Source organism: Vulpes vulpes, chromosome 2, assembly GCF_048418805.1.
Source record: "Vulpes vulpes isolate BD-2025 chromosome 2, VulVul3, whole genome shotgun sequence".
NCBI classification, from domain to species: domain Eukaryota; kingdom Metazoa; phylum Chordata; class Mammalia; order Carnivora; family Canidae; genus Vulpes; species Vulpes vulpes.
The window spans coordinates 55,124,042-55,145,219 of NC_132781.1; the positions used below are offsets into that span (position 1 = coordinate 55,124,042).

The window sequence follows — 21,178 nt, forward strand, 5'->3', positions numbered from 1 at the left end:
AATAAACCAGAAATGATGCTCACCCTCTCTAATAATAAAAGACCTACAGTAGAAAATCATATGATTTTTCTTACCTTTCTAAACAATAAAATATCCAGTATCGGTGATGATATGAGGAATATGGGCAATCTGTGCTATCAGTAGGAAGGTGTACAGCTTTGTAACCTTTCAGGAATAACTTGGTAGTATGTGTCAAAATTAAAAATACTCTGACTCAGTAGTTACAGTTTCAGGAATCTCTTCTGGCATAAGTTGCAGACAGTTACAGGTACTTAGATTATCATAGCTGCAATGTAATAGTAACAAATAGGAAACGTCATTACCATCCATCAGTAAAGGACTGGTTAAATAAACAGGGCATACAGAGTCAAAGACTCTATCCTAGGGGAGCCTGGCTGGCTCAGTCTGTAGAGCATACAACTCTTGATCTTGGGGTTGTAAATTGGGTGTAGGAATTACTTAAATAAAAACGTTCTTTTCCGGCAGCCCTGGTGGCTCAGCGGTTTAGCGCCGCTTTGAGCCCAGGGCATGATCCTGGAGACCCGGGATGGAGTCCCACGTCGGGCTCCCTGCATGGAGCCTGCTTCTCCCTCTGCCTGTGTTTCTGCCTCTCCCTCTCCTTGTGTCTCTCATGAATGAATAAAATCTATAAAAAGAAAAAAAGACAAACAGAAAAAAGGAAAGTTCTTTTCCAATACTCAGGAAAATTATCAAAAACCAATTATTTTTTCTGTCAATTTGATTTTCCTAGGCTTTGGACACCTTGATCCCATGTGGATGGTTTTGTTTTGTTTTGTTTGTTTGGGCCTGACTCTATCCACGTGGATCTCTTCCCTCTCAATATTATTCCCCTAATAATATTTTAGTCTCTATCCACTAAGTTGATGTATTCCCACTTAGAACATTTGGGCTAGAAGGAGCAACTTAGCATCCGGCTAAGGTTCCAGTTTCAGGGGGATGCCTGGGTGGCTTAGTGGTTGAGCATCTGCCTTTGGCTCTTGTCGTGATCCTGGGGTCCTGGGATCAAGTCCCACATTGGTCTCCCCACACGGAGCCTGCTTCTCTCTCTGCCTAGTTCTCTGCCTCTCCCTTTGTGTCTCTCATGAATAAATAACATATTTTTTAAAAAACTGTTCAAAGGTTCAAATCTGGGCCCCAAGGGGAGGCAGTGCATATTTCTCACGACTGCTGTCACCCTGGGAGAGGAGGCCCCAGCCACTGCAGCTCCCTCACCCTCACAAGGGGGCATTGCACAGTTCAGAGCAGTGCTGAGCAGGTGTGGCTCTGCTGGCTTCTGGCTGCGGGGCCTCAGAAGCTCAGCTTCCTTATACATAACATGAGAATTGTGATCTTGCCTACCTGGTGGCCTTGTAACAAATGAAGTCATGGTGAGGTTCTTGCCCTGGTGCCTGGCATGTAAGACTTGCTCTGTGAGTGAGCCGCCTGCTCGCTGTGGCTACTTTCTTCTGAAGAGTGACCTAAAAGAATTGTCACAGAGTCAGAGGCCTTCTCTCCATCCCTCCTATTTATCTGGCATAAAAATCAGTTAGGAATTTGACAAACACACCTCAGCCAGATGATCAAGGTCAACAGCAACAGTGATAAGTTGTGTTGCTGGTAATGTCCTCTTGATAAGATGTAATGAAAATGACCCTTTACCTCTGTGGTCTTCTTCCTAGTAACCCATAGCCGCAGTCTTATGAGAAAGACATGGGTCAGGTTCAGGTAATGAGGCATCCTACAAAATACCTGACCAGTACTTCTCAAAACTATCAAGGTCGTTAAAAGCAGTGAAGTCTGAGAAACCACGACAGCCAAGAAGAACCTAAGGAGACATGATGAGTAGATATACTGTGGGATCCTGGAACAGAAAAAGAAGACTTTAGGTAAAAACAAAAGAAATCTGAATAATTTCTGGGCATTAGTACATAGTAATGTATCAATATTGGTTTGTTAATTTTTTTAGTTTATTTATTTATTTGAGAAAGAGAATGAGCACAACTGGAGGGGAGGGGCAGAGGCAGAGGGAGAAGCAGACTCCCCACTGAGCAGGGAGCCCAACATAGAATTCGATCCCAGGACCCCAGGATCATGACCCGAACTGAAGGCAGATGCTCAACTGACTGAGCTACCCAGGCACCCTGGTTTGTTTTGTAACAAATACATTACTGTAAAATGTTAATAGTACAATAGTGTGGCAAACTAGTGCTGAGTGTATGGGAATTCATCTTGATTTTTCTGCAAACAACTGTTGTAAAAAAAAAGTCTACAGAAAAAAAAAAAAAAGAAAGAAAGAAAGAGATCGGGGTGCCTGGGTGGCTCAGTTAAGCATCCAACCCTTAATTTCAGCTCAGGTAACAGTCACAAGGGTCATGAGAGTGAGCCCTGTGTCAGGCTCTGCACTGAATGGGGAGTCAGTTTGAGGATTCTCTCTCTCCCTCTTCCTCTGCCCCTCCTTAACTCCCCTCAGTTGTGCACTTTCTTTCTCTGGGTATCAAATAAACAAATCTTAAAAAAAAAAAAAAAAAAAAAAAAGCTGGAGAGACTTTTGAGAATCCAGATTTTTTGTTGTTGTTGTTGTTAGTTGAGAATCCAGATTCTAACCCCAAACTTTGGATTCTGACGCAGTGGATCTGGAGTGAGGCCTGGAAATCTGCATTTTAGCAAGTCCCTAAGAATTCTGATACCAGAACTGTAAAAAACAGGGGCCCCCAGGAGCCAGCTAGGCATTGTCAGTCCCCTCTGGTCTTCAGGAACCACATTAATGGCTACTTGAGGCCCATTTGAGAAGAGAGTAGCCAACAGCCATGAATGACAGGGCATGGTGTGCTAGTTAGTAAGGTTACTCTATCAGAGTATCACAAACCAAGTGGCTTCAACAGTGAAAAGCTATTGTTGGGACGCCTGGGTGGCTCAGCAGTTGAGCATCTGCCTTCAGTTGATTTTATTGTGGCCTGATCTCAGGATCCTGGATTGAGTCCCACATGGAGTTCCTTGCAGGGAGTCTGCTTTTCCCTCTGCCTCTCTCTGTGTGTGTCTCTCATGAATAAATAAATAAAATCTTTTTTTTTTTAAGATTTTATTTATCCATTCATGAGTACACACAGAGAGAGAGAGAGGCAGAGACACAGGCAGAGGGAAAAGCAGGCTCCACGCAGGGAGCCTGATGTGGGACTTGATCCCGGGTCTCCAGGATCACGCCCTGGGCCAAAGCCGCTGAGCCACCCAGGGATCCCCCTTTTTTTTAAAAGGCTCAATGCAGGGAACCCAACGTGGGACTCAATCCTAGGACTACAGGATCACATCCCGGGCCGAAGGCAGGCACCAAACCGCTGAGCTACCCAGAAATCCCATAAATAAATAAAATCTTAAAAAAAAAATGGGGGGGGGGGGAAGCTATTGTCTTGCAACAGGCCAAACGTAGAAGGCTAGAGATCCAAGATCAGGGTGTCAGCAGGGTCAATTCTTTCTGAGGGATGTGAGGAAGTAAGTGTGCCAAGCTTCTCTCCTGGCTTCTGCTGATTTGCTGACAATTTTTGGTGTTCCTTGGTTTGTAGAAGCATTGCTCAAATCTCTGCCTTCAGGTTCACATGGCTTTTCCCCCCATGTACATGCCTGTGTCCAAACTTCCCCTTTCATAAGGACACTGTTCAGATTAGGAACCTGCTGTACTCAGTATTACCTCTTCTTAACTAATTACATCTGTAATGACCCTATTAAAAAAAAATCACATTCTGAGGTACTAGGGATTAGGACTTCCATATGAGAATTGTGTAGGGACACAATTTGACCCACAACACATGGTTAGAGATTCATGTGGGCTGGCTCAGTGCTCCTCAGAGCACTATTGTCATATGGCCAGAAGATTCCCCCAAGGTCAGGGCATGCTCCATACTCCCCTCCACATCTGCTATAGATTGCCTGGGGCAAGTGTCATGCTATGGTTAGTCCATGCTCCCTTAGGAGCTCTTCGCTAGGAGTAGTAGGGGTCAGAGACTCTATGCTCACAGACTTCTGTGCCAGCCTGGGGTAGCCGGGAGGGCTCAGGGCTCCAATGTATCTAGAGGGTGGCGACCCAGAGTCAGGAAATCTAGCTGTCCCCTCCGGGGCCTCTCTCCAACTAAAAATTTAAACTTTTTACTTAATGGCACTGTATATAAGAAGTCTATCTCGATCTAATTCTAGGATTTACAAAATTTGGGTAGTTGGTCTTAGATTACAAAACAAATATGGTGTGCCTGGGGGGCACAGTCGGTAAAGCGTCCAACTCTTTGTTTCAGCCTGGGTTGTGACCTCAGGGTTGTGAAGTCAGGCCCCACATGGGGCTCCCCACTCAGAGTGCAGTCTAAGACTCTCTCCCTCTGTCCCTTCCCACTGCTTGCTCTCGGGTTCTCTCTCTCTCAAATAAATAAATAAATAAATAAATAAATAAATAAATAAATAAATAAAAACAGAACTATATCTCTAGGAGTCTGTTGAAATGAGGACTTTGTCTACCTCATTCAGTAGAGCCACACCATGGGCTCCTAGGATGAGACATGTGTTTGTCAAGGCTCTTCAGAGAAACAGAACCAACAGGAAGTGCATATATAAAGAGAGATTTATTTGAAGAAATTTGATCATGTGGGGCACCTGGTTGGCTCAGTTGGTAGAGTGTGTGATTTTTGATCTCAGAGTAGTGAGGTGGAGCCCCAATTCGGCATAGAGATCCTATAAATAACCAAACAAACAAACCTAAAAATTTTATTTACTGATATTATTGTGGAGCCTAGCAAGTCCAAAATCTTCAGGGTAGGGCAGCAGGCGGCAGGCTGAAGACCCAGGGGAGAGTTGATATTGCAGCTCAAGTCCCAAAAGAGTCCAGAAACAGAATTCCCTTTTTTGTGGGGGATTCAGTTTCAGATTTTTGCTTTTTTTTTCTTCTTTTAAGGCCTGCAATTGATTGAATAAGCCCCACCCACTCTGCAGAGAGTAACCAGATAAATCTACAGATACTAGTTTGTAAGTATCTGAATACTTGCCCCAAACTTCATCACAACAGGATGTATCTCTTTTTCATTTAGGAACACAATGCATACTCCCTATGCAGGCTGAAATGGTCCAAGAGGTGCTGTGGGATTGACCATCTGGGTTTGAATCCCAGCCCTACCTTTCCTCTGTGCGTGAACTGAGCCAGTAACTCCACGGGAGTGAGTCTTGTTTACCTCCATCTGTTGGGTAGAAGTGATGACAATGGTGCCTGTCTCGTGGAGGAATAGGATGAGCCAGGATGAGCCAGATGAGTAAATGCCTCCAGAGAGCTTTCTTTGTGCCAGGCCCTGGGCTAAGAGCAGTAACATATCTGATCTCATTTAATCCTCAAACAGGCCTAGGGTTTAGGCACTATGACTATCCCTGTTTTACAGAAAAGGAAACTGAGGGCAAATGACACCTTAAAGACACCCAGCAAGGGAGTTCAGAGCCAGGGATCAGATCTTTGGTGTCCAGAGTGACCATTCCTAACCACTATGCATCCTGCCTCTCTGCTAGAGCTATTGCTGCTTTTGTGCTAGTGGCTTACTAACTAGTCCCAGGCCTGGCACACAGTAGGTGCTTAGTAACTGCGTTTAAGGAATTGAATACCTGTTGTGATATTGAGATATAATCAAAAATACAAATTTTGGTCTTCCTCCCCAGCTTCTGGCCAGAGCACCTAAAACCTCTGTGATTTCCTAAGTGATAAAGGTGAAAGGAACACCTTTTGGGTTTTGTTTGTGTGTTTGTTTTTTAAAGATTTTATAATTGGGACGCCTGGGTGGCTCAGTGGTTGAGCATCTGCCTTAGGCTCAGGGCGTGATCCCGGGGTCCTGGGATCGACATAGGTCCAGGCCTATGTCTCTGTCTCTCTCTTTCTGTGTCTCTCATGAATAAATAAATAAAATCTTTAAAAAAATTAAAAAATAAAGATTTTATAATCGCTTCTCAGTTTTTTGGCTAAGATCAAGTTTTTTTTTTTTTTTTAAGATTATTTATTTATTTATTTATTTATTTATTTATTTATTTATTCATGAGAGAGAGAGAGAGAGAGAGAGAGTGGCAGAGACACAGGCAGAGGGAGAAGCGTGCTCCATGCAGGGAGCCTGATGTGACAGGACTCCAGGATCACACGCTGAGCCAAAGGCAGGCGCTAAACCGCTGAGCCACCCAGGGATCCCCTCAAGTGTTTTTTAGTAAAGATTTTATTTACTTATTTGAGAGAGAGTGAGAACATGAGTGGGGGAAGGGCAGAGGGAGAGGGAGAAGCAGGTTCCCCACTGAGCAGGGAACCGGAGGTGGGGCTCAAACCTAGGACCCTGAGATCATGACCTGAGCTGAAGGCAGATGCTTGACTGTCTGAGCCACCCAGGCAGCCCGAAAAGAACACCTTTTGCTATTCATAATAAGGCCCCACTTCAACCACACCTGCCTACTAATGGGAACTTCGTAAAAAATCCCTAAATGATGTGGTTCAGAGAGTTTCCATGTTGGGGAACACATCTAGGTGCCAGGCAGGTGGCATACCCGGAAAGGACATGGAAACTCCGAGCGCCTTCCTACACACCTTGCCCTGTGAGGCTCTTCCATTTGGCAGTTCCTGAGTTGTATGCTTTATAGCAAACTGGTCAATATAAATAAGTGTTTCTCTGGATTTCATGAGCTGTTCAAACAAATTATGAAACTTGATGAGGGGGTCATGAGAACTCCCAATTTATATCCAGTCGGTCTGCAGTACAGGTGACAACCTAAGACTCATGATGAGCGTCTGAAGAGCAGACAGTCTTGGGGGATGGAGCCCTGAGCCCATGGCTTTGGTATTAACTCCAGTCAGTTAGTATTAGCACTGAGTTACATTGTAGGAAACCAGTCCTTGCCCATCGAGAATTGCTTCATATAGAAACCACCACACATTTGGTGTCAGTAGTATTACATGCAGAGAGGAAAGGGGTTTTTCTTTTACTTGTATATGAATTCTGTATGTGTGTGTTGATATGAGTATATGAATAAACCAAATGGTTAATTTTTTAACAAAGCGGAATGATAATATATGTGGTGTGTAACAACTTGCTTCTTTCATGTGTAATGGAGCAGAGCCATTTCTCCCTGTCTGTGCACCAGGTACTGGTGCTCCTTCCTCCAGACCTCATATGGGTGGCCAGAGGTACAGGAAGGCCCCGACCTTCTCCCGCCTTGGGCTGTTCCTGTCTATAGAACACATAGCTGGGCAGCCCGGGTGGCTCAGCGGTTTAGTGCCTGCCTTCAGCCCAGGGCGTGACCCTGGAGACCGTGGATCGAGTCCCACGTCGGGCTCCCTGGAGGGAGCCTGCTTCTCCCTCTGACTGTGCCTCTGCCTCTCTCTCTCTCTCTCTGTGTGTGTGTCTCTCATGAATAAATAAATAAAATCTCAAAAAAAAAAAAAAAAAAAAAGAACACGTTGCTGCCAGCAGGACAGGGGAGCTTTCCCAAAGGCCTGGGTTCCAGCCACTTTATTGAGAATTCAATTAACAGATATTTATTTAGTGCCCACTATTTTCCTGGTCCTGTTGTAGGCACCAGAAATACAGCAGTAAACAAGACAGCCCAAACATCAAGTAGAGATAGGGCAGCTTGAGAAGAGGTCATTAGAATAAAGAGCCAAGGAGGTCAGGCACGGAGCCAGGGAAATTATCTGGAGGAAGAAGCCTTTGAGGCCAAGGGAATAGCCAGTGCGGGTCAAAGAGTATCTGACTTATCAGGGGACAATAGGTCCTACACGGAGATGCAATATCCAGATTGGCTTGACGGCGTCTGAATAAGAATCACCTTGAGGACCTTTGCACCTGATGTGAGTGTCCTGTGTTGTCAGAAAACAGGACCTGGACCTTTTGTTTCATAATCTGCTGGATGGAAGATCCACCTAGGTTTTGTCATCTGTGCATTTTCTCAAACCTTCACAGGGTTAAGAGCCAGGGTGACCAGGATTTGTTCCTTCAAAGGGATCCGGCCCTTCTGGGCCTCTCTTCTGGCACTCACACCAATAACTTCAAAAGAATGTAGAAGCAGGCTGCCCACAATGCCTTCTTGAAAAACTAAGCTGATGCCATCACTGTAAATTACTCCCAGGGCCCAGTGTCCAGCCCTGGGGCCTGGCCATGTTTTGGGATCAGCAAACCAAGTGATTTGAAAAGAAAAGTGATATTAATAAGAGCAGCTGGCATTGGGATACCTGGGTTGCTCAGTGGTTTGGCACCTGCCAAACCCAGCCCAGGGCATGATCCCCGGGTTCTGGGATCGAGTTCTGTATCAGGCTCCTTGCATGGAGCCTGCTTCTTCCTCTGCCTTTGTCTCTGTCTCTCTCTGTCTGTCAAGAATAAATAAATAAAATATTAAAAAAAAAAAAAAAAGCAGCTAGCATTTATTGTGGGCTTCTGCCGAGCCGGGCTCTGGGCTGAGAATTTCACATTTACCCTCTCCCATGCTCCCATAATCATCCTGGTATGAAGGATACCATGATTAAAGTGCCTGGGTGGCTCAGTCGGTTAGGCATCTGCCTTCAGCTCAGGTCATGATCTCAGGGTCCTGGGATTGAGCCCCATGTCGGGCTCCCTGCTCAGCGGGGAGTCTTCTTCCTCTCCCTCTGCCTGAAGCTCACCCTGCTTGTGCTCTCTCTCTCTGTCAAATAAATAAATAAAATATTTAAAAAAATAAAAGATACAAGTGTTTCTTTCTTTTTTTAAAGATTTTATTTATTTCTTCATGAGAGACAGAGAGGCAGAGACACAGAGGGAGAAGCAGGCTCCATGCAGGGAGCCCGACATGGGACTCGATCCCAGGTCTCCAGGATCACACCCTGGGCTGAAGGCAGGCACTAAACCGCTGAGCCACCTGGGCTGCCCAACACTTGTCTCTTTTAAAAAAAGAAAAAAGATACCATGATTGGGGCACCTGGGTGGCTCAGTGGGTTAGGCCTCCAACTCTTGGTTTCTGCTCAGGTCATGATCTCAGGATCATGAGACTGAACCCCACATGGGGCTCCACACTTAGCATGGAATCTGCTTGGGATTCTCTCTCCCTCTCTCTCTGTGCCTCCTCGATACATACCTACTTGCTCTCTAAATAAATAAATAAATAAATAAATAAATAAAATCTTTAAAAGAAAAAGAAAGATACCATGATAATCCTCATTTTATGGGTGAGGAAGTTAGCAGAGAGAAACACTCTGCCCAGGAGACAGCATCTATGTCTCAACAGGACCCTGCTGTCTCCCTGACTCCTGAGCAGGTAGTTGCTCCAGAGATCAGCTTAACCTGCATGTCAACTGCCTCTCTGATCTCAGTCACCTAGATCTGTGGATATACTGAGCCTCAGAACCAGCCTCTGCACCAACCCTGCTTTCTTGATCCACATTCACTGCCCCAGGCAGCCTCCCTTCTTTCTGTTTAGCAGCTCCAGGCTTCCACCTACCACGCCCTCTTACCTGGCCCCACCCTCACACCAAAATTCCCAGGGAATTTGATCCCCATATTATAGGTGGGGAAACTGAGGCACCAAGTCGGTACAGGCGAGACAGCCAGTCTAGGGTAGACTCAAGATTTGAACTGGATAGTCTGGCTCCAGAGCCTGTGCTCTTTATTTGTTTAAAAAAAATTTTTTTTAAAGATTTTATTTATTTGAGAGAGAGAGAGACAGAGACAGAAATAGTGAGAGTAAGCACAAGCCAGGGAGGAGATAGAGAAACGGACTTTGCCGTGAGCGGGGAGCCTGATGCAGGGCCCGATCCCAGGACCCCGAGATCATGACCTGAGCCAAAGGGAGACACTTAACCGACTGAGCCACCCAGGTTTCCCCAGAGCCTGTGCTCTTAATCCTTCTTTAACCATGGCCCCCGTCTTGACCTTGGCCCAACCTAGACCCAACCCAACTGTACCTTGGATAGGTTTCCAAGTAGATTTTTCCTCCTGAGACTTTGAGCCAGAGGACATATGCATAACCTAATCTTATCTAAGAGTTGTGGCCCTGTTAGATAGGAAGCAAATGAAAATATATGTTTCTGCATGTAGAAAGTTCAGAATAAAGTCAAGTAAGGCTTGGATTTGCTGGATCCAATCCCAAACTGAGGAAACCTGACCAGAGGGTATATGCAAATTTCTGCTGGCTGGAAAAATGAGATAAATGGGACCCAGGTACATGGGCTGTCCCACCACCCCCTTTGGAGTCCTTATTGGCACAGAGATAATCAAGAGGACTCAGTGTAGCCCATCATGATCTTGAGATTGCAGGGGACTGGAGAACCCTAACTCATGACCAAACTGTTAGGTCAATATGCAGCCTCATTTAGCTGGGAAAACCACCAAATCCCTGAGGATGATAAAATATTTTCCTTAGGAGGTATCTTTAACCCTGAAAAGGCTAGAACTTAACAGTGATTGTTAAATTGTGCCAAATATGTTAGCAACGTGAGATCTGTCAGTTGAATTTTCAGTTGCATTATTGAGTTCATTATTTCAAGAAAGAGACTCTAGGGCAGCCCTGGTGGTGCAGCAGTTTAGCACCGCCTGCAGCCCGGGGTGTGACCTTGGAGACCTGGGATCAAGTCCAGCGTCAGGCTCCCTGCATGGAGCCTGCTTCTCCCTCTGCCTGTGTCTCTGCCTCTGTCTGTGTCTCTATGAATAAATAAATAAAATCTTAAAAATAATAATAATAAATTTTAAAAAAAGAAACTCTATTTTTCAAGAATATGCAACAGCATGCACTTACTATGCATAAGATGTGTTCTTAAAAATACCAGCATCCTCATCAACAAACCCTACAGGCCTTTGCATTTGTCAGTTGCCTGCCTGGGTGCAGCCCTGCCCCATGTGTTGGGGCGGGCCTTTGGTGGTAGAAGGTCCAGGGTGTGAACTCCAACTCACACTGGGTATTTTGACCTCTGTGAAGCCAGTCCACCCACAGTAAAAATGGGGATTAATACAGTCTTTTGACCTCTGTGAAGCCAGTCCACCCACAATAAAAATGGGGATTAATTAGTCTTTCCCCCATGTACTTCTGTGGGCCAGCCACCACTCTAGCACTAGTGCTAGTGTCAAAGAACCAGCGAACAGCAGCAAGTGTACATGGTGAGAGGAGCAGGTGGGAAAATAATGGGAGAAATGAGTGATTGAAAGGAACCAGGCAGGGGTGCCAGGGTGACTCAGTTGGTTAAGCGTCCACCTTAAACTCAGGTCATGATCTCAGGGTCCTGGGATTGAGCCCTGTGCCTAGTAGGGCTCCTGGCTCAGCAGGGGGTCTGCTTCTCCCTCTGCCCCCACCACATGCTTGCACAGCATGCATGTGCTCTCTCTCTCTCTCTGAAATAAATAAATAAATATTTATTTATTTATTTATGATAGTCACAGAGAGAGAGAGGCAGAGACATAGGCAGAGGGAGAAGCAGGCTCCAGGTACCGGGAGCCCGACGTGGGATTCGATCCCGGGTCTCCAGGATCGCGCCCTGGGCCAAAGGCAGGCGCCAAACCGCTGCGCCACCCAGGGATCCCATAAATAAATAATCTTAAAAAAATAAAATCAATGAGCAGAAATCTGTTCCATTTCTGTACATTAATAACAAAGCAGCAGTAAAAGAAATCGAAATTGATCCCATTATAAAACAATAAGATACCTAGGAATAAACCTAACTAAAGATGTAAAGATCTGTACTCTGAAAACTATAGAACCCCTAAGAAAGAAATTGAAGAGGACACACAATTCCATGCTTATGGATTGGAAGAACAAACATTGTTAAAATGTCTATATTAATCCCAAAGTAATCTACACATTTAATGTAATCCCTATCAAAATACCACCAGCGTTTTTCACAGAGCTAGCACAAACCTAAAATTAGTATAGAGCCACAAAAGACCCCAAATAGCCAAGGCAATCTTGAAAAAGAGAATCAGGCTGGTGGCATCACAATTCTGGATTTCAAGGTATATTACAAAGCTGTAGTCATGAAGACCATGTAGTATTGGCACAAAAACAGACACATAGATCAATGGAACAGAATAGAGAACCCAGAAATGGACTCTTAACTATATGGTCAAGTAATCTTTGACAAAGCAGGAAAGAATATCCACTGGAAAAAAGACAGTCTCTTCAACAAGTGATATTGGGAAAATTGGACAGCCACACGCAGGAAAATGAAACTGGACCACTTTCTTACACCATACACAAAAATAAATTCAAGATGGATGAAAGACTGAAATGTGAGACAAGAATCCATCAAAGCCCCACACGAGAACACAGGCAGTGACCTCTTTGACCTCGGCCATGGCAACTTCTTACTAGACACAGTGTCAGAGGCAAGGAAAACAAAAGCAAAAATGAACTATTGGGTCTTCGTCAAGATTAAAAGCTTCTGCACAGTGAAGGAAACAATTAAACAAACTAAAAGGCAGCCTATGGAATGGGAGAAGATATTTGCAAATGACATATCTGATAAAGGGTTAGTATCCAAAATCTATAAAGAACTTACCAAACCCAACACCCGAAAAGCAAATAATCAAGTTTAAAAATGGGCAGAAGACATGAATAGACATTTTTCTGAAGAAGACATCCAGATGGCTAGCAGACAAATGAAAAGATGCTTAATTAACATCACTCATCATCAGGGAAATACAAATCCAAACCACAATGAGATACCATCTCACACCTGTCAGGATGGCTAAAATTAACAACACAAGAAACAATAGGTGTTGGTGAGGGTCTGGAGAAAGGGGAACTCTCTCACACTGTTGGTGGGAATGCAAACTGGTGCAGCCATTCTGGAAAACAGTGTGGAGGTTCCTCAAAAAGTTAAAAATAGGGACGCCTGGTGGCTCAGCGAATGAGCGTCTGCCTTTGGTTCAGGGCATGATCCCAGAGTCCCAGGATCAGGCTCCCCACATGAAGCCTGCGTCTCCCTCTGCCTATGTCTCTGCCTCTCTCTGTGTATCTCATGAATAAATAAATAAATACAATCTTTAAAAAAAAGTTAAAAATAGAACTGCTCTACGATTCAGCAATTGCATTGCTGGGTATTCACCCAAAGGATACAAAAAGACAGATTTGAAGGGATACATGCACCCTGACGTCTATAGCAGCATTATCAAAAATAGCCAAACTATGGAGAAAGCCCAAGTGTCTATCAACTGATGAAAGATAAAGAAAATGTGGCACACACACACACACACACATACAGTGGAATATATATTGTATATATATATGTATAATGGAATTTTGTGTGTGTATATGTATATATATACACACACACACACACACACAATGGAATATTATTAAGCCATCAAAAAGAATGAAATCTTGCCATTCGTCATGTTGTAGATGGAGCTAGAGTGTATTATGCTAAGTGAAATAAGTCAGAGAAAGAGAAATACCATATGACTTCACTTATGTGGAATTTAAGAAAGAAAACAGATGGAAATATGGGAAAGGCAAAAAATAGGAGAGAGGAAAACAAGGCATAAGTGACTTTTTAAAAAAAGATTTTATTTATCTATCTATTCATGAGAGACACAGAGAGAGAGAGAGAGAGGGGGGGGGGGGCAGAGACACAGGCAGAGGGAGAAGCAGGCTCCATGCAGGGAGCCCGATGTGGGACTTGATTCCGGGTCTCCAGGATCACACCCTGGGCCGAAGGCAGGCGCTAAACCACTGAGCCACCCAGGGATCCCCCCATAAGTGATTTTTTTTTTAGAAGATTTTATTTATTTATTCATCACACACACACACACACACACACACACAGATGCAGAGACACAGGCAGAGGGAGAAGCAGGCTCCATGCAAGGAGCCTGATATGGGACTCGATCCCCAGTCTCCAGGATCACACCTTGGGAGGCAGGCGGCGCTAAACCGCTGTGCCACCAGGGCTGCCCCCATAAGTGACTTTTTAAAAAAGATTTTATTTATTCCTGAGAGACACAGAGAGAGGCAGAGACATTGGCAGAAGGAGAAGCAGGGTCCCTGCTGGGTGCCCGATGTTGGACTCAATCCCAGGACCCTGGGATCACAACCCAAGCTGAAGGCAGATGCTCAACCACTGATCCACCCAGGTGTCCCCATAAGTGACTCTTAATGATAGAGAACAAACTGAAGGTCTGAGGAGGGAGGTGGGTGGGGGATGTGCTAGATGGGGGTTGGGTATTAAGGAGAGCACTTGTGATGAGCACTGGTTGTTATATGTAGGTAATGAATCAGTGAAGTCTACTCCAGAAACCAATATTGCACTATATATTCACTTAAAATTTTAAAAACCCCAAAATACAAAATTGGAGCCAGTCTTCTCAAACCCTGCTGCTGATTTATCAATTACATTTATGTGGCATTCTAAAACATTTCAACAATCTTCATAGCATCTTCACCAAAAGTAGATTCCATCTCAAAAAATCACTTTCTTTGCTCATTCGTAAGAAGCACCTCCTCATCTGTTCAAGTTTTATCATGAGATTGCAGCAAGTCAGTCCCATTTTTCAGTCTTCACTTCTAATTGTTGTTCCCTTGCTATTCCACCTCATCTCCAGTGGCTTCCTCCACTATAGTTTTGACCCCTCAATGCCATCCATGAGGGTTGGAATCAACTTCTTCCAAATTCCCATTAATGTTCATATTTCGACCTCTTCCCATGAATCACAAATGTTCTTTTTTCTCCTCCCTAAGGAACATAAAGATTTTTTTAAAGATTTTATTTATTTATTCATGAGAATACACAGAGAGGAGAGAGAGAGAGAGAGAGAGAGAGAGAGAGAGAGAGAGTCTGAGACACAGGCATAGGGAGAAGCAGGCTCCATGTAGGGAGCCTGATGTGGGACTGGATCCAGGGTCTCCAGGATCACGCCCTGGGCTGTAGGCGGCGCTAAACCACTGAGCCACCGGGGCTGCCCCATAAAGATGTTTTTATTTAAACTTTTCCAGAGCACAGATAAAAAAAGGAAATTATTCCAAATATATATTTTTTCAGTTTCGTTGCATAAATGTCCTTAATAAAACCTTCCTTTCCAGAAGGTTTTCAATTTATTTTGTCCAGATCCATTAGAGGAATCATAATCTATGACAGCTATAGTGTTATAAAATATTTTTCTTTTTTTTTTTCTTTTTCTTCTTTCTTTTTTTAAGATTTTCTTTATTTATTCATGAGAGACAGAGAGAGAGAGAGAGAGAGAGAGAGAGAGGTAGAGACTCAGGCAGAGTGAGAAGCAGACTCCATGTAGGGAGCCCAATGTGGGACTCGATCCCGGGATTCCAGGATTATGCCCTGGGCCAAAGGCAGGCGCCCAACCACTGAGCCACCCAGGTGTCCCAACACATACATTTATCAATTAAGTTCTCTATCTTATATGGGCAAGGCTCATGGTGCCCCAAAACAACTACAACAGTACCATGAAAAATCCCTGATCACAGATCACCATGACAAACATAATAATAATGAAAAATTTGAAATATTGCAAGAATTACCAAAGTGTGACATAGAGACAAAAAGTGAGCAAATGCTAATGCTATTGGAAAAAGGGTGCCACAAACCTTCAATTTACAGAAAATACAATATCTGCAAAGTACAATAAAGTGATATGAGATGCCACGAGGTATGCCTGTACTTGTGCACCAGACCCCCTACCTTCTCTCCTCACCCAAGGTCATCAGCCCCCATTCTCCCTCTCTTGTGCTTCATGATTTCCTCTTTTTCTTTTTTTTTTTTTAAGATTTTATGTATTTATTCATGCAAGACACAGAGAAAGAGAGAGAGAGGCAGAGACACAGGCAGAGGGAGAAGCAGGCTCCATGCAGGGAGCCCAATGTGGGACTCACCCCGGGACTCTAGGATCACGTCCTGGGCTGAAGGCGGGGACTCAACTGCTGAGCCACCCAGGGATTCCCCCCAGATTTCCTCTATTTCACTTGATCATTTCCATCGGCACACAAACATGCTGCTCTATCTCCTCTTAAAGACAAACAAGCAAAAGAGACAACGGCAGTTCCTCTAAAAATTAAACCTAGAATTGCCATAGGATTCTGCAGTTTCACTTCTGGACATACACCCTAAAGACTTGAAAGCAAAGATGCAAACAGATGTTTGCACACCCATGTATGTCACAGCATACACAGGCAGCCAAAATGGAAACAAAGCATGTGTCTACGGAAGGGTGAGGACACAAACAAAATGTGGTCCATCCACACAATGAAATATTATTCAAGCATTAGAAAGGAAGGCAGTTCTGGCACCTGCTACAACATAACTGAACCTTGAGGATTATGCTAATTGACATAAGCTTCTGGAAGACAAACACTATATGATTCCACTTGTTTTCAGTCCCTAGAGTCATGGAGTTCACAGAGCCAGTCATGGAGTTCACAGAGCCACAGTGGTGCCAGGGGCGACGGGGTGGGGGTTGATGGGGAGTTAGCGTTTAAGGGGGACAGAATTTCAGTTTTGCAAGAGGAGAGCTCTGGAGATGAATCATGGTGGTGGTTGCAAACAGTACAATGCCACTGAACTACACATAAAAAAGGGTTAAAATGGTCAATTTTATGTATATTTTACGCCTCTCCCCAAATTCCCAAACAGAAAAACAAACATTAATTCTTGACCTCATGTCTTCTTTCTCCAGTTACTTGGTTTCTTTAAGAGCAAACTTCTGGAAAGAGTGCCGTCTCTGGTGATTGTCCCCAGTTCTCATCCTGTGCCCCCCAGAGTCCCTCTAATCAGACTTTTGGTCTCCACTGCTCTGGAGAAACTGCTCTTGCCAAGGTCACAGTGAGCTCCTGGCTACACACATCAGCTTCAGGGGCCTTCCCCTGAGCTTTCTCCTCCCTCCCTGATTCTCTTTTTGCTTTTTTTGGCTGGATCCCCCTCCCCTGAACTCTCCTCATTGGTGCCCCCAACCTCCTTCTAGCTTTTTTCTTGGCCCACAGCCTCCTAGGTGATGTCCCTCAGAAATCACATGGCTGTCTAAACCAGGGGATGCAACAGGGTGGGTGCGCCCATATATGTGTCTTGCCTGACCTTCCCAGGAGTTCCATCCCCAAATACCTGTTGTCCCGCCTCTTGGCCTCTCAAACCTCACAGAGCCCAAACCCAGCTCCTTATCTTCCCAGACTTCCTCATTCCAGGGAGTACAACTCCACCCTTCCAGTCACTGGGCCCAGATCCCAGCCCCCTTTCCCACACACCCTATACTTCATCCATTAGCAAATGTAGCTGGCTGTGCTTTCAACATGCTGTTGTTTCCAGAATCTGACCACTTAGAGCCATTTCACCTAGGTCCACCCTTATAACCCTTCCACCTAGTGGAGAGAGGGATTTTGTAAAAATGCAGGTTAGGAGCACCTGGGTGGCTCAGTAGTTGAGCGTTTGCCTTTGGCTCAGGTCATGATCCTGGGGTCCTGGGATCCAGCCCTGCATTGGGCTCCCCAAGAAGCCTACTTCTCCCTGTGCCTATTTCTCTGCCTCTATGTGTCTCTCATGAATAAATAAATAAAATCTTTTAAAAAATGCAAGTTAGTCTTATTTTTCTGCTCAGAGCTTTTCCCTGCTCACCCAGAATAGAAGCCAAAGTCCTGACAGTGGTAGCTTCTAAGGCCTTCACTCTCTACTCCCCACCCCTGTCCCTACCCCTTTGCATTGTTTGCCTTGCTGAGTTCACACTGGCTTCTCCACTGTTCCTCAAACCCTCCTGTCTCAGGGTCTTCTCCACTTGCTGGTCCCCGTGGGCATCCACAGGGCCCCCCCTCTCCCTTCCTGTGGGTCTCCACTCCACTGACACCTTCCTGCCCTGTTCATAAAACTGCCCCAGAAGTCTGGCTGGCTCAGTGGGCGGAACAGGTGACTCTTGATCTCAGAGTTGTGTAAGCCCCACATTGGGTGTAGAGATTATTTAAAAATTAACAATTTTAGGGGCACCTAAGTGGCTTAATTGGTTAAGGGGCCAGTCTTGATTTTGGCTCAGATCATGATCTCAGGGTGCTGGGATTGAGCCCATCGTTGGGCTCTGCATTCAGCAGGGGCAGTGTGGAGGGGGCTGTCTGTTCAAGGATCCTCTCTCCCCTGCCCTCCCCCTGCTCTCTCTCTCTCTCTCTGAAATAAATGTCTTTTTTTTTTTTTTTTTTTAAAGATTTTGTTTATTTGTGCATGAGAGACACACAGAGAGAGGCAGAGACATAGGCAGAGGGAAAAGCAGGCTCCCTGCAGGCAGTCCGATGCAGGACTTGATCCCCAGACTTTGGGATCACTCCCTGAGCCAAAAGCAAACGCTCAACCGCTGAGCCACCTAGGCGTCGCCCCCCTCCCCAATTTTTTAAAAATAAACATTTGGGACACCAAGGTGGTTCAGTGGTTGAGTGGCTGCCTTGGGCTCAGGGCATGATCCCAGGGTCCTGGGTTTGAGTCCCACACTGGACTCCCTGTGAGGACTCTGCTTCTCTCTGTCTATGTCTCTGTCTCTCTCTGTGTCTCTTGTGAATAATAAAAACAACAACAACAACAAAAACCTGCCCCAGAGTAGGCCCCTTCCTGGGCTCAGGACCTAAATTCGAATTAATTCAATATGTCTTTGGGGGAGGAGGGGAAGGAGACCCAAATATTATAAACTTCATGTCCCATCTATTTTCCCTGATTTATTCTTCTCCCTGGTACTTATCACCATCTGAAAGGATGGTTTGTCTTTTACTTGCTTTATTGTCTTCTCCCAGCCTTAAAATGTAAGCTCCACAAGGGCTGGGATATTTGCTTTCCTACTATTGCATCCCCAGAGTTTAGAGCAGTGCCTGAAAAAATTCTTGTTGAATGACTGAAGGTATGAATGAATGAATGAATGAATATTCATGCCCAGATAACCACGGCTTTCAAGGTAAGAATTTTCTCTTACAGCCACCCCACCCCCCAGCCCTCTCCCTTTTCCCCTCTCTCTTCAGGGTGCTCCCTCTCTTATTCCTTCCTGTCCAGACCTCTTCTCCCCACCCCTCCCCAGATTTCGCTGCCCCAGATTGCAGCCTCATTAAAGGTCCCACTTTGAGTTAGAAGGACCCTGCATTCCTGGGGACCAGTAATATACTTAGGATACACAAATGTATTATCATAATAATGAGCTGACAAAATGGCCAATGTCTTTAGAGTCATTAAACCCACCTTTATAGCTATGATCACTTGTGAAGTGGTCACAGCAGGTTTTATTTTACCTCCATTATAGATGAGGAGACATAGACCTGGCAAAGTTCCTGCCAACCCAGCCTCCTGCATCTGTCTATATAGTAAGGCCTGCTGAGCTTCCTCTGTTTGGCCACAGACCAAAAAGCAAACAAAAAACCACTTCCAGCACCGTATCAACAACATCTAGATCTCTTCTGCAATATCTTGTCAGTCCCTAACGAACCCCCTCCTTTGAGCACTGTAGCAAGAAGGGTGGGACTCTGGAGATGATGGACTGGATAGCAGGAGGGACTCACATTAGTCACAGGAGAGAAGTTCCCATCTGGAGGTGGGTTGGGGAGGAGGTTGACTTCCAGAGACGAGCATCAGGTGGGTGGCCAGGGTGTGACGGCATGGTGGCTGGGCTGTCTAGGGGCACCTTCCAGCCCCCTTGTGCTCTGCAATGCAGCCCGTGGTCAAAGCAACTCCCCACCAAGTGCTCTTTCACGTGGTCCCCGCTGCCAACCCCTGTAGGCACTTCTTCAGCCCCTGATAAGTCAGAAGCAAGAGCCCTAAGATGGCAAGACAGGCAGAGCTGCTCCCTGGGAAACCAGCCTGGCAGGTCTGCTGGTGCCAGGGTGGAGGGTGGGGCTGCAGGTCAGCTCTAGCCAAGTCACAGAGCTAACAAACATGGGGATCTGTGAGAGGGCCAGATAAAACCCCACCTTAGCTGGAGCTGGAGCTGGCTCTTCAGGGTCAGGGACTCTAGATGGGTTTGAATGTGGCTGTTCGGAGGCAGGGTTTGAGCGTACTTTATTATTGTGGGTTAGAAGCAATTTCACCAACCAGCAAGGAACACTCACCAGAGAGGTCATATACCATGAACATCTGGGAAACTTGTTAAAAAAGTACAGGCCTGCCCCAGGCCTACAAAATCAGAATCCCTAGGGTGGAGTTAGAGACCCAAATCTTTATTTTTAAAAGCCCTTTCAGGTAATTGTGATAATCAAAGGTTTGGAAATTATTACCTGGACTTTAAAGAGCACGTTTTTGGAAACTTCCCCTCTGGGTCTACTGGTTACCTGTGTTACCTTGGGAAAGTGACTTAACCTCTCTGAGTTTCATTAGCCTCATCTAGAAAATGGAAATAAGTGAATACCTCTTAGGAATCTGTGCAAACACATGCAATAGTCATGCCAAGCACAAGGGTCACTGGGAATAGAGCAAAGCTTCCTGCTCAGAGGAATTAGGAGAGAGGGGGCCGAGGCTAAGGCCAAGGCCAAGGTGGTTCATTTTTGGCCAGTGGCCTGGCCTCAAGAGCAGGGCTTGGGCAGATACAACTTATAAGAAGCACAGCAGAGATTTGTGGTTAAGACCTTGAGCTTAAGGGGTCAGAGATTTCTGGGTTCAAGTTCTAACTCTTCCTTTTATGAATGCATGACTTTGGGTGAGAGATTCACGGGAGCCTGGGAATCTGCTGGGGAGGCAGAACAGTATCCTGTGGGCTGGGTTCTGGGGTCCCACAGCACAGCTGCTAATTGGACCTGTGACCTGGAGCAAGTTACTCCACCCTGTGAGCTGCAGTTTGGAAATGGGGAGACTCCACCTAACGTGTTCTGTGATTGGGAGGTGCCAATGGGATAGTGCCTGTGACATGCTTGTCTCACTGCCTGACTGCCATGTTTCGTAAAGGGTAGCTGTTACCACCATCAACCCCTTGTCTGGGGAAACCTCCAGCTTGTGACTGGTTTGAGTGTGTGGTTGTCACCTTTCACCTCATTGTCAGTCCCTGTCCACCTGACACAGAGCTTTCATCACAATGCCTCCAGGGCGTCGGGGTTGGGGCCCCGTGGGCACCCTTCTCCCACCATAGTGGGGCCCTGGGCCCCTGGCCTTCCTCACCTCTCTCCCTCCCCAAAGTGTCCACTACTGAGAAGAGCTCAAGTGGGGTGCTATTTGGTGACACTGTCTCTGTGAGGGCAGGCTGTCCAGAAATTAACCTTTCAATCCCCAGAGATGATGGGAATGCAG

At 45.5% G+C, this 21,178-nt stretch overlaps 1 long non-coding RNA gene across 1 annotated transcript; it reads right to left on the reverse strand.

The window, feature by feature from the left end:
• Nucleotides 1-221: 221 nt before the first annotated feature.
• LOC112927934 (uncharacterized) lies at nt 222-19,744 on the reverse strand. The gene is made up of 4 exons (XR_003236655.2): nt 19,465-19,744; nt 1,568-1,861; nt 1,360-1,478; nt 222-646 (listed from the first exon to the last, which is right to left on the reverse strand). It is a non-coding gene; the product is annotated as an uncharacterized lncRNA (long non-coding RNA).
• Between the last annotated feature and the right edge of the window lie 1,434 nt (nt 19,745-21,178).